Source organism: Haliotis rufescens, unplaced genomic scaffold (assembly GCF_023055435.1).
Source record: "Haliotis rufescens isolate VD_foot unplaced genomic scaffold, xgHalRufe1.0.p SCAF_10, whole genome shotgun sequence".
NCBI lineage: Eukaryota > Metazoa > Mollusca > Gastropoda > Lepetellida > Haliotidae > Haliotis > Haliotis rufescens.
The window spans coordinates 42,687,371-42,705,877 of NW_025963780.1; the positions used below are offsets into that span (position 1 = coordinate 42,687,371).

The 18,507-nt window shown below is 40.0% G+C and overlaps 1 protein-coding gene across 1 annotated transcript in view; it reads left to right on the forward strand.

Annotated features, from left to right (window-relative positions):
• Nucleotides 1-4,822: 4,822 nt before the first annotated feature.
• The window catches only part of LOC124114692 (calcitonin gene-related peptide type 1 receptor-like), a 165,817-nt gene continuing 152,132 nt past the window's right edge, over nucleotides 4,823-18,507 (forward strand). The window contains exon 1 of the mRNA XM_048390947.1: nucleotides 4,823-5,008. The gene's annotated coding sequence lies outside the window, so the exon portion shown is untranslated. The remainder of the gene's footprint in view (nucleotides 5,009-18,507) is intronic.

The following is an 18,507-nucleotide window of genomic DNA, read 5'->3' on the forward strand; positions in this document are numbered from 1 at the left end:
GTAACACGTCATCAATAGCGAGTGTGACCACCCTGGGCATCCATGCACGCCAACACACGCCTCCTCATTGACGTCGTCAGTCGGCGGATAACGTCAACAGGAATCCTGTTCCATAAGTTCAACAGAGTCTGTTCAAGTTCCTGTCGGTTCGCTGGAGGCGGTACATGTTGTCTCAGCTGACGATCAAGATGATCCCAGAGATGTTCAATGGGGTTCATGTCTGGAGAACAAGGTGGCCAGGGCAATACGTTGACGTTAACGTTGTTCAGGTAGTCTTGAACAATTCGGGCGGTGTGAGGCCTTACGTTGTCTTGTTGCAAAATTAATCCTCTTGGCTGATGTTGAATAAAGGGCACCACAACAGGTCTCAACACTTCATCCCTGTATCGCTGAGCATTCAGGTTTCCTCGGGTGATAACCAGCCGTGTTGTAATCTGGCCACAAATGCCACCCCATACCATGACGCCTCCACCTCCAAACGGGTGAACTTCAATCTCTAATGCAGTTTGGCGCCAGTCGCTCTCCCCTTCGTCGAAACACTCGAACTTTGCCATCGTTCCTGAACAGACTTTCAAAGAGTCTCTCGTCCAGTCACGTCGCTGCCACCGACGTACAGTTCGTGCCCATTGCAGTCTGCGTTGACGGTGTAGACGGGTGAAGGCCATTCCACGGAAAGGTCGGTAGGCTCGTATACCAGCCGTACGAAGTCGTCGAAGGACTGTTCGTCTGCTGATGGCATGCCCTAGTGCTGTTGCCGCCGTTGACGTCGCCGTAACAAATCTGTTTCGGAGGTGAATCTGCCGGATGTAGCGGTCTTCGGCCGGTGTTGTCACTCTCTGTCTTCCCGATCTTGTCCGGTCTTGAGTCTGTCCTGTCTGTTGGTAGCGGATTATCAACTTGCTGGTGATGGTCTGGGAGCAGTTGAAGGTTCTGGCTATCTGACGTTGAGTAGCCCCCGCGTTGGCCATACCGATCGCTCTGTCTCGTTGCGCTTGTTTAAGTCTGGGCATATTCTTGGTGTTTTTTGCTTACTGAATGCCTGCTCTGTCCAACGTCGGTATTTATGCCACAATCACGCACGTGCATTTGGACCAATGTCTCAAAATCACGTTTTGCACGTTTTCAACAATGCATGATTTGGTCATGTTGTATTTGGGCGAATGTTTTCTGCGGGGGTTCAAACCTGTACCATCTTTTTTGCTTTTTATAAACTATTTTTAAAGTGAAAACTTTCTGTTGCCCGGTAGTTTATGTAAACTTTAATAATCTTGAAACATATATATTAATATATAATACTTATATAAATTACAAACCATCAAAACTTAGTTTGATTAATTACATCAACGCTCTTTAGTTGGCTTTTGTACAACCAAATGACATTTTATAACTTATTCCTCACTATTTTGTACTTCTGCATATTCACTGCGACCCTGTTGGCGGCAAACTTTGCTTGTGTTTGGCAGACACTTCTTAGTGACTTGAGGGATTATTTCTGAGAAAATTGTCTGGATATGTTCGGATCTCTGGCTTCAGAGAAAGGTTCCGGTATTGTTAGACCTATTATTAGTTACAAATTAACTGATTTAATGTCATCTATATAAACCATCCCAAATTGACTTAGTTAGGCTTGCCGATCTGCCAACCAGCAAAATAATTATTTTTAGACAGCATGCTGAATATCTAGATATATATTCCACATGCAAATCTTTCTTAACTGGATTTCAATATGTGATTGCCACAACCTAGACGACAATTCCAAGATTTAGTAACATTTTCTTAAATAATGTTCGTGTAGTACTGGCTGTTCTGTGTTGCAGCTGCAGGCATTCAACAGACAGAGCAGCCTCCCCTGTAGTAGTCTGTACTATTTACCCAGCCCATACCTGCAGTTGAATATTAAGTTATGAGGCAACAACTCAGATTGGTTGTACATTGTACATGTAATCAAAGTTCATGAAAAGTATGCACCAATGGATGTATAGGAAGTATTTATTCAATTTATGCAATCAACTTTTCACCCAAAAGATATTCCCCAATTAATCCTGAGTTTAAAGCATTTAAAATATGTGTTTTTTCATATCGCCAGGGATTAAATCATTAATTGTCCGATATCAACTAACGCTACTGTTAGGGTATTCCAAAAAGATCAAACATAAATGGGTACATGAATTTAATAGAATATAGTTTCATCTATTAAATCAAAACATGCAAACACAGATGATACCACTCCGAGGAAGAAAATTAAACAAAAATCTGAAAATGTTGTGTCTTTTACGTATCACAGATATATGATCTGCACTTTAATTAGCATTGCACTCTAATTTACGTGGTATGATAACGTGCAAATAATAACGAAAAAATAGATGAAAAATAACTTTTCTTGATTTAGCTGCAGTCAGTAATGTTTGTTTTTACAGCGCTGGATGAAATGTCTGCAGCGTTGATATACGTCCAGTGAAGAAAAATACTCACTTTATTGAATCTATTTGTACAGTTATTTAGTTTTTTATATAATTTCTGTTTTACCTGAGATTGGAAAATGGTGATTCAAAACATACCTATTGGATGTAATGATGCCCGTGCAGAGGTATATATCACCCTAACATGCAATAAAGTCAATAACAACCCGAATATGAATAGCATCAACCACTGTGTCTACACAGAATACCCCGTACAACGCATGTGTACCCTGAATCCACCCCTAATAATTCACTGGGAAACATTGGCCCAATGTTGGTATAATGTTGGCCTGATGTCATGTTGCCAACATTGTACCAACATAAAAACGCTGTGCAACAATTATGTTATACCAATATCATCTTCGAATATTGGATTAACGTTATGCGTGACATGGGGCCGACATTGATCAATATCATTGTGTTTGCTGGATGAGGATCAGGTGATTCATAAACACATGCTCATGATATTGTTGGAATTGTACATCGTCCCTCTTTGATAGGGATTAATAAACACATGCTCATGTTATAATAATAATAATATTAATAATGATTTCATTTATATGCGCCAGATTCCATTCACCAAGTGGATGCTCATAGCACTACACTATCATTACCTCGGTAAATGGATCAGTGAGCACTCGATTTTCATTCTCAGCTCCCTGGGGAGTATACAACCCAAGCTGCCTGTGGGGTACCCTGAGGCAATCAACAAAGTCCCCGGAATTGCCCACCTGATCTTATTTGGTCACATTTTACAAGAAGCAGCAGGTTGTTTTGGATCCAGTGACTAGGTTGTCATCTTCAGTCCGTCAGCACCATGCACGTACTAAAACCGGCGCCAGTGTGAGTTTCTCTCCAGTGGACAGCATTTTGAATAACTGAATTATTATAAAAAGTATCGTTAAACCCAACTTACATAACTCGATCGAATACATTCGGGACAGACCGTTTAATATTGATGGCCTAAGAGTTATATTTGAGGCTCGAAAAATCTGTATTTACTAACGTAAGTTACTCTTCAATATTGATACAAAAGTAGATAAACTGTCGGGCGATAGAAAGTGTAAACTCATTTTTTTGCGGCAAAAAGTGAAACAAACATAAAATGGTTATTCAAAGGTGATGTGAATGGGGATTAACGTCGCGTCCAATATTATTGCACGTATATAGGGACACGTGTGTGTGTGTGTGTGTGTGTGTGTGTGTGTGTGTGTGTGTGTGTGTGTGGCTGCTTGTACTAGTCCGGACTCATGCCGATTAGAGTGCTAGCTCACTGAGATACCATGCAACAGTTTAACATGAATACACAGTATACTGACTACGAGCCGACCAGTCCTTGTTTAGCCCCTTAATGCAACTTTTAATTATTTTAACGTGTTTTGGTATGACGCGGCCGGGGATCGAACCCCGGACCTTCCGCTCTCCGGGCGGACGCTCTACCCCTAGATCACAAAAGCGGTCCGAAGGTGATCACTGATCGTAGGCGACATGACATGCATCAAATCAATGTGGATATCGCATCAGGTGACGTGCTCATGACGTCTCCAGGAATATGGGGTGACTGTTTTCAAGCATAAACTTTCTGTTACCCAGCAGTTTTACATTATTTACTCCACTGACGTATGAAAACAATGGCTCATTATTTCTTTACCTATACCAAAACACAGATCGACCCCGAAATTCTGAGGTGAGGTGGTGAGGTGAAATGGGGTTTAACGTCGCGTCCAAAATTATTGCACTTATATAGCGACGTGCATGTACGTGTGTGTGTGGCTGTTTGTACTAGTCCGGACTGTACCGAATTATAGTGCTAGCTCACTGAGATACCATGCTGCAGTTTAACATGAATACCCAACTCAGACACAGTATAATGACTCCGAGCCGACCAGTCCTTGTTTTAGCCCCTTAATGCCGAGCGCCAGACAGGGTAACAACAAGTACCATCCTTTAACGCCTTTTGGTATGACGCGGTCGGGGATCGAACCCCGGACCTTCCGCTCTCCGGGTGGACGCTCTACCACTAGACCGCGGAGGCGGTCCCGAAAATCTGAAGCTACACGTCACAGGCATAGTTTGAAATTGTCGCCATCTTCCTGTTCACAGACGCAGAATGACAAGGGGATTAACGCCAGTGACCTACGTGACCACAATAGATTCTACCTTTCATATAATCCTGAACTTATGTCTGTGGCACACTACCGCTTACATGGGATTCGAACCCTTTTCCAGCTAATCCCCAACAGCCTCGTGCCTATATAGCCCTCACCCCTGTTATTATCTAATTACAGCTCTCTGTTCCACCGTGCGTTGTATTGGGTATCGATCGATGACCAGACTGCGCTCCTCGCAATGGATCTAGCGTTCTGCCCCTCCCTCTATCCAGCGTTGTACAAGCTCCCTCGCTGAGACGTGGGGACACTAGGCTACTAATGAGTCTCCGCCAGGCAGTGACTTCCTTCTCAGTCACAGTGGACACCACATGTTCTCATATACCTGTTTTTATCTGACGTTCACCCTTCAACGTCGAACATATGACAAAGCGAAAACAGGTAAGGATTTTACTTTTCAAACTTTTCTGTGCAGTGTGTGGCATTGATAAACACGTGCCGGTGTACGGAAGACTGGATACACGCTATCTGTCAGAGATAAACTTTAAAGGAAGACTTTATCTCTATATTCTTAAAGTTGAACCCACACACGGCAAAGGTAGTACGATTAATGTTTGTGAGTGAGGAGTGTCGTGGTAATGACTAGACATAACTGATAGGGACATGTTGCTAGTGGAAAGACAAATATATTTGAAGTCAGAATATTAAAACTATTAAACGAATGATAACAAACTACGAGGCATCACAGAATGAACCACTAAACACAGCATAGATATGGTATATTTGTTCATTTATCATGTGTTATACCGTAACATACCTTTCCAACTGTAAAGTAGCATAATGTCTCTGTTCAATATTTCTCTGTCTTCTGGCTGCGCGTTAACAAACTGCCACTCCTGTTTTTATCAAAACCTAATTTTAAGCCATGTTTCACTCCTTGTTTAATACGAGAGCACAATATGCAACATATATTGTGGTTGCACTGTGAGAACCGAATGATTGGGATTTAGCTTGTGAGTAGTGCATATACCCACTGGTTGATGTTGTGCAGATTAGATTCTCTACATGCTTTTGTGCTTCTTCTGAAATATCACTGACGGTGGAAAATAACACTCACTCGGATGGAGTTTAAAATCCTATGATAAAATTGTTGTCGTTGTATGCTCATATCGCTGTGAAACACAATCATAAGAAAATGAGATTCGCGATGCACGATCACTTCAGCCTTTGTGACACCAATCACATTGTCTACAGACTGTTGAAGATGAACAAAGCCATGCATTAATAAATCGAAAAGATGAACAGAAAAATCGAACATTGCGGACTGGTTGTGCCCTTTCTTCAATTAAGCACTTAGATAATAAAGAGTGCTGACGTGATTCTGAAACATTTCCCATTGCCACACCTTGATGTGTGTTTTACAAATATTTTAAAGGAAAAATTGTAATGTGTTGTGTTCTCCCTTATGTACAAGTTGGCACAATATGTATTTTATATAACATACAGTGCTATACAAAGTTGACGCTTGTACTATAGGTCATCTATACCAGTCCTCTGGAAAAAAACATGGAAACAAATTCGAGGACCACTGTATGTCCTATAGATCTATTTAATATGTCTGCAATCTTCTATGTCAGTTAACTAATTATAGGATAAGATAGCTGTGACAATGCATGCCTAAAATTGCAGAAACTAAAGCGGCCATTTCACAAACGGTTTCAGTGTTAGAGCTGAGTGACGACAATAATCAACAACACAGGGCTGTACAATGTGAACTGGAATATATTTATTGTATTGCGTCAAATAAAAATATTGTACACCTGAGGTGTACTGAAGGGATATTCCATTGTGTCGTATGTTACAGTAGTGATTCAAACTACTACTACAAATAATAATAATAATAATAATAATAATAATAATAATAATAATAATGATACTGATGATGATGATGATAATAATAATAATAATAATAATAAAAATAAAAATAAAATAAAATAAAATAAAATAAAATAAAAATAATGAAAATAAAATTAAAAATAATGAACCTCTGATTAAAAAAGAATGCGTAAACACATGCTTGTGATAAAATCGGAATCGTACTACGGACTCTTTTAGCAGGAAGTTAGCAGAACACATGATATTCAGTGATCTATTCATATTACTGTTACCTCTAGTTTGCATTTTATGCCAAATGGAATCTGTTTGGTCGGATAAACGTTTTTTTTATTTATGATTATGGAAAACGTTCTTTTTTCGCTTTTATTTTCATTCACTAAGAGACAGACCATTAAGTTTGGTTTTCTAGTAGGATTTTTTGTTGTTGACAGAATGTTTGGGCGGTCAATGACAATAATTTTGTATCTATTGTTTTTCGTAATATTGCGGCTAATTCCCCTACGCGTACCTTTTAGAGTCTACTCTACGCTCAATGCGTACGTTGCGATAGTTCCGTGCAACATTTGTGCAACCGTAGTCGCTTTATTCATATGGCATGTGTCTTGTAGCACATCCTCTCTTTACACATTACCGTAGACAGTGCACATTAAAGTTGTGAAAGGTAAACAACAAATCCTGGAGCTGTAAGTATAGGACAGTTGTAGCGCTACCATCGCTTTGTGAAACGGGGCGCAGAACCCTGTGGAGATTGATGTCCCTGACCTATCCGTACTCGGTGACTGTGGTTTCGATAAGCTGTATCAATCCGACTATCAACCTTGTTGTGGCAAACACAGGCATTGCATGTGAATTTCAATGTAGTATTTAACGTCTCCGACTTTCTTCCGAACTATCTTCCGAATTGCGCTGACACGCCCCGACAGACCGGACTTAACCTTGGACAGCTATATGTAGCCTATTAACAATTAACATGATATTTTGAGTAAAATCATCCAAGCGATAAATGCAAAACTGTGAGATTTATCGTCCGCTGATAATGTAAAACAATTTCTTGTTTTTTAAATGACTGGTTTGTTTTCATCGAAAACGATACTATTATTTATTATTAATTAATGATTGCTTATTTTGAATATGTACACGAAAACACCTTTCGGATGGGTTGATAGTTACCTTGATCTGCGCCACCTGGCCCCGGTTGTGCATGTTCGAGCACTTTAGTTTGCAGGTGCTTTACGGGGCGGTATGGTAGTCTAGTGGTTAAAGCGTTCGCCCAAGATCCGGGTTCGATTCCCGACATGGGTACAATGTGTGAAGCCCATTTCTGGTGTCCCCTGTCGTGATATTTCTGGAATATTGCTAAAAGCGTAGTAAAACCATACTCACTCACTCCCTCACTCACTCACACAGCTGCTTTACGTTTGCTGAAACTAATGACGGAGTCAGGGATAGGAAACGTAGTTATTGGTATTTGAGCATGACATTAACGATACTGACACCTAGAAATGGAACCCGCTGCGTTATACGACTTGGAATCTGGGGCCAATAGAATTATACTGGCAAACATTTCTGATAACACCTGTACGTATAATAGCTAGTACTTTGTTAACTGAGTTTTCATTCATGGTAATAGTAAATGACATCGAGCCCATATTTTGCAACAAAAACAACTTTCATATACTACTACTACTACTACTACTACTACTACTACTACTACTACTACTACTGCTACCGCTACGACTACCACTACACCATCGCTACCACTACACCATCACTACCCTAACCTTAATACTACAACTACTACTACTACTACTACTGCTACTACTAAAACTACTCCTGCAACTACTACCACTACTGCTATCGCTACTACTACACCACTGCACCACCACTACTACTGCTACTACCACGACTGTTTCTCCTGCTAATATTACTACAACCACAACTTCTACGACAACTACAACTACTCTTACTTCAACTGTTACTACTACTTCAACTGCTACTACTACTACTTCAACTGCTACTACTACTACTTCAACTGCTACTACTACTACTTCAACTGCTACTACTACTACTTCAACTGCTACTACTACTTCAACTCCTACTACTACAACTTCAACTGCTACTACTACTTCAACTCCTACTACTACTACATCACCTGCTAATACTACTACTACTACTACTGCTACTACTACTGCTACTACTACCACTACTGCTATCGCTACTACTACATCACTGCACCACCACCACTACTACTACTACTACTACTACTACTACTACTACTTCTACAACAACTACTACTACTGCTACTACAACTACTACGTCTATTTCTACAACTACGATTCCAACAACAACTACTACGACTGATAATACCACGACTACCACACTGACTATAGACATAAGGCGATATAAGTGTGGGATCAGCGACGGCTGTTGGTGTGGGATATTTTGAGACCAACATATGCGGAAGGCTCGCAAGACATAGGTATTTGTGTTAAGTGATCTTATGCGAAAGCTCCCAAGCACTACATAACCATCATTATGCAACGTGTGTCCACTTTTCAGCGAAGATAGGAAAATCTCAAAGCTCCGGGCGTTATTAGTCGTTCTCTGAGATATTGGAGAGGTTTGTTGCCTATAATCATTGATTTCAAGTACGGGTCAGGAGTGGCGTCGGCCGCCTTTGTTTGCAAGCTGCTGATAAAGGTATAAATCTTACTGTAATATCGATCGCCGGTAATGATAGGTGCCATACTAAAGACCGACCGATCATTTCGAGGTGACTTTTAACGCCGCTTTTAACAGCATTTCAACTGCTTCACAATGTTTTATTATAAATTTTCATGGAAACCAATAATGATTCATCTTTCTAACGTTAATAAAATTCGCAAACATTGGCGTTGAATTGTCAAACCAAGAAGCTTAATCGATTATGGGACAATATCCCGTGACCTTGAAACGGGCGTAGGTTCTTACCACGTTGAAGAAGCAAAGACGTTGTATTGTCAAACCAAGTGTTACGTGGTACTGTGTACAGCACTCGGGTCACACATCTGGCGACGTTAAGCAACGCTAGTGGCGGAGAGTAGTTGCATGGGTGATCGTAATCAGCAAGTTTGACAACTGAGAGTTTCTATGGTTTCGATCGGTCCTGCCCCACATTGAAGCACATGTGCCACATTTGGTGTTTCCGTAGGCAAGTTAAACACGCCTATGTTCACCCGGCAGTGAATGGGTACCCGGAAGGATAAAATGTAATAAGACTGTTTACCTATGGCCTCACAGGGAGCTTTGGTTGTATACTCCCCAAGGAGCTGAAAATGAAGATCGAGTGCACCCTGATCAATTAATAATGTAACGCACCTGTGTAAAACCTAGCTAGCCTGATTATTATTATTATTATTATTATTATTATTATTATTATTATTATTATTAATATTATAATTATTATTATTATTGATCAGGCAGGATCATGATCCACGATTTAAGGATCAAGGGGTCACTAAGAGCTTGTTAAGATTAACGCAACGATATCTTCATATTCTTTCCAACCACGAATACCACGATGATCTATACTCGAGTATAACATTGTTTTATCTCCAACGTCTGATACGGTGGGGATTACCGGGCCACCAGTTCGGTAACAACCATCTGAAAAGGTTACAGTCGTTATAAATATACTACAAGATTGCCATATCAAACATGTACGATACTGACTTCTATTACAAATGCTTGGATCAACTTGGGCCACTGAAATCAGACACATTTTATTTACTAATCAAATGAGTTAAGGACGACCAGATTCTTTGACATTACTACACTTAATCTGTCATGTCACTACTTGGGTATTTATAGATAAACCAGTATATACTGGAAATACTGACATGTTTCTATCAGATTCAAAACGGAGATTGACACTTAGATCCGGATATTAACCTGTTTAAGTCTGTGCTGGACGTTTTTCAGACTTTGCCATCTGATTGGTACATGTATTTATACGACTAGATGTATTTACTTTGACTTGGTGATTCACAAAGGTAGACATTCTAATATTCCACTCCGGGAGATACTCTATGTATTGTGGGACAAATATCCGAACTGTTGAAGAGTTCCGTGTGTCTAAAGTATCTCATTAAATATATAAAGCGACATAACCCTTTTGATATCCAATACAAAGTTCTGCCTAAAGCAGAGTCGATTGTACGATTACATATGCAAACAGCATTCCATATGCCTGTGAAATCTCTGCCCAAAACAATCGATGTTACGATTCTGACTGTATCACAAGCATGTGTTTATGAATCACTGCCAAGTAGGGATGATACCAGGTGTTCGCGTAAAGATCAGCGTATCCTGCCCCACCGATGGCACCGTCACAAACACATGCAAAGACAAGTCAATTGTTCGCCTGACATTACACGGAAACAGATGGCACAAGTCAAATTAGGGAATTGCATCGGACATCATTTTCGTCACTCATGCGTCAATGTTGGTATTGTCCTCCACATTTCTACCATAAAACGTTTGGAAAGCTTTACTGAGGCCTTGAATGTTGTAACCTTGATCAAACAACTTCTGTGCAAGAGATGTATGACGCTCTCTGAAATCTCGGTAGAAAGAGCCTGCTTGATTGTACCTTAAAATATATGTGAAATTGAGACACCTTGGGCTAGAGCTTCAGGAACACTGCTCGCCATACAGGGACTATTGTATCATGTACACAAGTACTATTGAAACGTCAGTCAATTTGACGTGCAGTAACATAAACGTTTTATGTAACGTTGCCATATATCTATCCCATGTAAGTACAACGCACTGTTATAATTTGTGATAGACCTAAGCAGCATGTGAGTAGTCATAATCAATATACACACTATGCATAAATGCTATAAATACAAATGACTATAGTTTGGGTCAGAGGCATCATACTGAATATAAATCGATTTATGTATTACAGTGTGAGACCTGGTTGTATTTCATCGTGCCTTTGCTTATGTTGTCAGCTAGTTTTAGACACTAGCGTGATATATGCTACCCAAAACAAGTTGAAGAACACCCGATTATTTCATAATATGAAAGAGTCGGGTGTTCTTAACTTCTTTTGAGTAGTATAATGGGTTGAAATATTGCTGACTATTACCATCAGCAGCATTCAACGCCCTTACGACAAACGCTCATTCTCCATCCAGATTACGTATGTTTCTCAAAGGTGAGGGATGGCGAGTTAATCCAGTTGTTGAAGCGTTGGCTAATCACAGTGAAGACCTAGGTTCGATTCCCAAATTGGTAAAACAGATGATGCCCTTTCATGGTTTTCTCCCGCTTTGATAAAAATAGACTATTGCTGTTAATCATTCACTCAGTTGTCATGACCAAATCAAGCGGTCTCTGATGTACCAAAAAGAAAATAATGTAGTTTGGTTGAACATTAGTTATACATAGGCAACAGAAAGGTTCAATAGCGAAAAGGTGTAAGCCTTTGTGATAGTTGATCTTACTTTCTGACACTTTGGCACACGAAAACAATCTTAAATATAAGGTAATTTCGTTCTCTTTAAGAATGAATTTTTGAAATGTTATGTTAGGCAATATGCAGCAAATTATTTTATGAGAATCCTATGAAGGATACATTTCACAAATCTTCATTTCCATACTTTTGTATTTTGTTACTTTAAAACCATGTGGGATGAATCCTAGAGATGCACAAGATTCTCGACTACACGTCTGTAATGACGCATGAATTACACTGAACAAATAAGTGAGGAAATGAATATTTTGGCGAAATATTTTTATGAAAGTGTGTGGTCAGTCTTCACTTCAAAAGAATATCCTCAAAAAGTTCCATGTTCCCTACCTCCTTTCATGTTTATGGTCAGAATAAGATGTTATCCGAATCCATGACTGTATATGTTTGTTTGTTTGTTTGTTGTTTAACGCCGAACTCATCAATATTCTGGCTACATGACGGCGGTCTGTAAATAATCGAGGATGGACATTACAATCAAGTGATTGACATCATGAGCATCCATCCACGCAATTGAGATACGATGTCATGCATCAACCAAGTCAGCGAGCCTGACCACCCGATCCCGTTAGTCGCCTCTTACGGCAAGCATTGTCGCCTTTTACGGCAAGCATTGTCGCCTTTTACGGCAAGCATGGGTTGCTGAAGACCTATTCTACCCCGCTGAAGACCAATTCTAATCTTCACGGGTTGACAGTATATGTGCTTAGCGTTACAAAAAACATGATATGTAGAAAATAATGCAAAAACAAAAGTTTTCAAGGACATTGCTTTGTTCTTGCCTGGAAAGCTACAGTGATTTGTCTGATGTCATCCACATCCCAATAATTCGGTTTCCTTCTTTTTCACCCAAAGCAATAACTCCTTGTTCGAAAACGACCTGGCGTCACTCGTAAAAATCTTTGCCGTGCTGTGATTTGTTGAAAAATATCAGATATGTGATACATTAAGTGTCCGAGATAACAAAAGTGCAAACGTTAGCCCACAGCTCGTTTAAGGATATTCCTAATTTGGCCATAGTTTTATCCTATCCTCGTTACTTCAATGTACTCCAATGCAATGTAACTATAAACCAATACTATGCATTTAAAGGCAAGAGCCTGGCATAAGAACTGTATACACTAATTGCGTTATTGATACAGCCTAACAATGTGTTTTGGAAATAATCGGTATGTTAAAAATGCTCATTTCCGAATATGTTTCTGTAACAAATACTGACTTGGCTGCCTAAGACGCCGATAATTTGATATGTTTATTTGTTGTTTTATGGATAAGAAATTACTAATGTGTTTTCTGGTAAAAATAATTGTTTTCCGTCCCGCTCTCAGAAACACAGAGATCGAAATACTGAGGTAAAAAGAGAATATTACCCGAGTGTGATTCCGTATCGTAATATTATTTATTAGGATTTACTGTTGTATAAATGCATAGCCATTAGCGAACGCAGTATATATTTTCAATTTTAAAATATGACATGTACTGTGCGTAGACACAATAAGGCATTAATACCTTTATCATATAATGTGATTCATAAGATAATAAATCAAGTCATGATTCACTCACTGAAACAACTCTAGAAACACCGAATGCATACAGCACCCCCATATATTATATAGTGCCCAACGTTTTGCAGTCATATTTGTTTCGAGAAGCCCTCTCACATTTGAAAACGCAATCTATACTCGGGAATAGCTTATAAAACATATAGACATACACATTACGTAAGATGTTTGTAGCTCATAAAACATATAGACATACACATTAAGTAAGCATATTCAAAATAAATAAACGACCAAAACATTTCGATTATCTAATAGTCCATTGTACGATTCCGACTACATGTATATCATAAGCATGTGTTTATGAATCACTATCAAATAGTGATGATAAATGGTGTTCGCAAAATGTTGAGCGTATCTGCCCCACCGGTGGCATCTGTCGCAAACACAGACAAAGGCAAGTCAATTGTTCACCTTTGAAAACACGTGAACATGCACTACAAATCCTGCCAGGTGAACTCATTTGCATATTTATCGGATTTGATAGCATGGTTCCCGTTGTTATCATTCAATCCATGTCACGCCTATTTTACTATTTATTTGTATCAAACAATTGATAATGTTATTGTGTGCTTATCATTCATAGGGGGGCACGGGTGGCCCAGTCGTCTAAGGCGCCGCGATTCGCTGTGCAGAGTTGCGTCCCTTGGGCGGGCCAGAAACCTATGATTGTGGGTTCGAATCATGTTTCGCCCCGATTAAGTTTCAAGGTTTGTCAGCACCATACCCGTGCTCGTGGGTTTCACCGAAGTGGTAAACGTCTGAGACCTGCATCACTTCGGGCTTTCCTCCCACATTTAGCTGACACGCCGTGATATAACTGGAATACTGTTAAAAGCGGCCTTAAACCCAACTCACTCACTCACTCACTTATCATTCGTAACATATATACATATAAAACACATTTATCCTTGCCAACATTATTATCGACTGTAGTCGATAACCTTACGTTATCTTAATTCGAATCTGACGATACCGGATGCTACCTACTGCCCCAGAGATAGAAGGTCCACCAGCTACATCCTCATCCTATTCAGCTGCTGCTAGTTTATTCCTGCATCAGACATGGAATTGATGGTACTCAGTGAAGCTGAATTCAACTCGGCACCTTTGAACCCAAGTTAAGGACCGAATGATTGCTTCAGGGGGATCAAACCCGATCCACCTTCTCACCTGCCTCACTCTCGACCAGAGTCTCTGATGGAGTGTTCATGACGAGATGTGCCTTCCATCATTCTAACAGACGAAAGCATAGGTTAATCGGAAATCTGTTTCATGTAGAAAGACTTTCTCCGTCCATGCATTAGGTTTAGGCAACATGATTATTTAGCAACAAACTCTTCAAACTATTTCACAGGAATATTAAAATCCTATTCCGAGGGTTTGCCAGGAGGCCATTATTGGCCACGACGACTTTGTCGTGTTGTTATATCGACCCAACGTCACAATCAGCTGCTGCTAGCTTGACTGAATACACTACAACGACACTTTGAAAAACTTCGAAATTTACAGTATTGATTTTCTAGAAATTAATAAGATAGACTCCAGACAGTTTTGTTTCACGATACTGATGAGGGAATGAAGGTTAAAGATGATGAAAAACATTTTTTTAAATATAATTCTGTCGCCGTATTAAATGGCTATTCATAATGACTTCTGTAAATAGTTTTATCTATCCGTTATACTTAATGGGATTTTAGTTACCTTTGTTTTTGATCAGCCTCACTAATAGAAAGGGAAGCTTCAGTTGTCTGGGGACATGTGCCTTTTAACCCTAACTAGTTTATTGAACACTGAATACATCCAGTGCATGAAGATGATGAAATGTTTGTGCAGATATATATTGATTATCGACATCGAAGTCACATGTCGAATAATAACTTGCTTCGGGAAGATATACAGTAAATGTTGTACTTCCTTGGTAGTCTTTGACATTCATGTATGCTAAAAGAGTTAACCTCACATCGAACTGATACTAACATCATATTGGTCCTCGGGTATTTTATCAATATACAGGAGTGATTGAGTGAGTATGGTTTTACGCCGCTTTTAGCAATATTCCAGCAATATCAGGGCGGGTGACACCAGAAATGGGCTTCGCACTTTGTACCCATATCGGGAATCGAACCCGGGTCTTCGGCGTGACGAGCGAACGCTTTAACCACTAGGCTTCCCGACCGCCCCTAATGTACAAGAAGTTTAACCGACATTTATTTGAATACTCCAAACCAACAATAACAAAGCAAAAACAATTAAACAAACAAAATATTGTGAACTAGTATTTCACGGGGAACGTCTACGAATTCAGAAATTGATCATGTCATGTTCTGTACATCATGCCGATATCCATAAATTTATGCATACAATTCCCCGTTTTTGACGTCACAATAAATATGGTGGATGTAATTATTATCTGAAAAACGAGTTATTGATATTTCATTTTGGAATACGACAGTATTACAATATTCCTAAACCCAACTATTCTAAACGTATGAATATCAAGACTGCATAGTGCTTAACGCGTTCGTTCTGTGTTCCTCCACAGTGACACTGCTGGATATTGCCAAAGTTACAGCTTAAAACTCAATCAGTCAATCATTATTCAATGCTGATTGACATATTGCAGGACATCATTTCACACTATTGATGTCCACCAACCCAAAATAGATGTCCAGATATATACAAGCCAATCTATACTGAAAACAAGCCACAAAAACATCTCATAATCATATGCAATCTCTGCTAAAAACAGAGTCTATTGTAGGATTCCGACTGTATCACGTGTCCAGGAATCACTGTCAAATAGAAGCATTGTTGTGTTTGAGTGAGTGAGTGAGTTTGGTTTTACGCCGCTTTTAGCAATATTCCAGCAATATCACGGCGGGGGACACCAGAAATGGGCTTCAAACATTGTACTGTTGTGTTTGAACACAGAGCAGTCTGTGAAATGTTTGATAATGTCCCTCCCGGAAATATCCCTAATTTCAAGCACGAATACTTCATTAGCTTCTTTACCGCTTATCCAAATTAGGTATATATTATACAAGCAAGCTTCCTGTAAATGAAGCTGGTAACAATACTCTCCTTCCCTGTCTAGACATTCCGTACAACACACTGCGACCTTGGTATCGTATCTGTGTGATGCTGCTGAGTTTGTCCATCAGCAGACAATTGGTGTCCTCATTTGACTAAGAATTTAGGAGGGCAATATATGTATGCATGGTCAGCATCTGTCCGACGGAAACCTTATGTGATCTGCATGACTTAGCTTCTGAGTGTCAGTGACGGCGATGACATCCATCAACGTCTTCAGATACTACATCCCATCAACGTCTTCAGCAACCAAGACGACACGCACTAACGACGTACTGGGCTTCATTGAAATTACGTGGACGACAGCGATAAACTGATAACTCCGCGGTCCGTCTCCATGGCGCTGCCTCACCATTGCAGTATGACCTTGGGATTGAGTGACATTGAACTGTCCATTGAATGAAGCTGTTTAATTAGCCCGCAAGGTCAATCATCCTTATCAATTTCTTTTCATCTAGTTGGCATTCTGGGAGGTACACATGTACACACACTGACATAAACTTTTGGTCTTGGTCGCGTTCTATAGCTAGTTCATTTGTGTCAGGTTGGTCTCCCAGATCTGTATCTTGAAGAAGGAAGATCTTGCTTGACTAGTCTATTTTGCCAGGAGTCTCTGGTAGCTCTCTGAATCCTCCATAGATGCTATGTGAGGTGAGGTGAAATGGGGTTTAACGTCGCGTCCAAGATTATTGCACTTATATAGCGACGTGCATGTACATGTGCGTGTTTGTGTGGCTGCTTGTACTAGTCCGGACTGATGCCGATTTATAGTGCTAGCTCACTGAGATACCATGCCGCAGTTTAACATGAATACCCCACTCAGTCACAGTATACTGACTCTGAGCCAACCAGTCATTGTTTTAGCCCCTTAATGTTGAGCGCCAGACAGGGTAACAACAAGTACCATCTTTTAACGTCTTTTGGTATGACGCGGCCGGGGATCGAACCCCGGACCTTCCGCTCTCTGGGCGGACGCTCTACCACTAGACCACGGAGGCTAGACTGGACAGGCAGTGATTTGGGAGTGACTGGGGTAGCACCTGCACGAATGTGTCTGGAACCGAGGCAATGATTAGTCCAGGAGTGTCTTCATTACTTGGAGATTATACACAGAGGAACGTGGCAGTCAATGGCATCTTGTTTCAGGGTCTGGACATACATCGGTGTGCTTAGACACTGATAGGTCGGTTTAATGATGCGATAATGTCTAGAATGATCGATGATTAATCGTTCAAAAGGTTTGTTTCCAGCTCCGACTGTACTTTATCATTTACTACTGTGGTAAACATGCGCCAGTTCAACGTCACTTTGAACAGTAAATATGACCCACCAGGGGAAGAGGCACCTTTCGAATGCTTGGATACAATTGTGCTGTGACGTCATAAAGAAATACGTTTGACGTCAACTGACTTCCGTAAAAATCGGACTGTAACAAAACATCGTTTTTTCTCTCGTCAGTTCGTCACGTTATTTCAAAGCATTTCAGCATACACATCTACTTTTAATTAATCAGACATTATGTCTACAAAAAAGCAATTTTTACACAAACGGTCCTAAGTCATAAAGAAATACGTTTGACGTCAACTGACTTCCGTAAAAATCGGACTGGAACAAAATATCGTTTTTTCTCTCGTTAGTTCGTCAAGTTGCGGGTGGTTCAGGATACGCTCACCTTTTGGCGAACACTTTGTATCATCACTATGTGATAGTAATTCATAAATACATGATCATGATATAGTCTGAATCGTACAATCGACTGTGCTTTTAGCAGATATTTCTTATGAATATAGACAAGGTGTTTGTCGCTTTTTTCACAAAGACTGTAGGTGAATACATCTAAAGTAAATAGCTACATGTAGGTATCGGTCGTACAC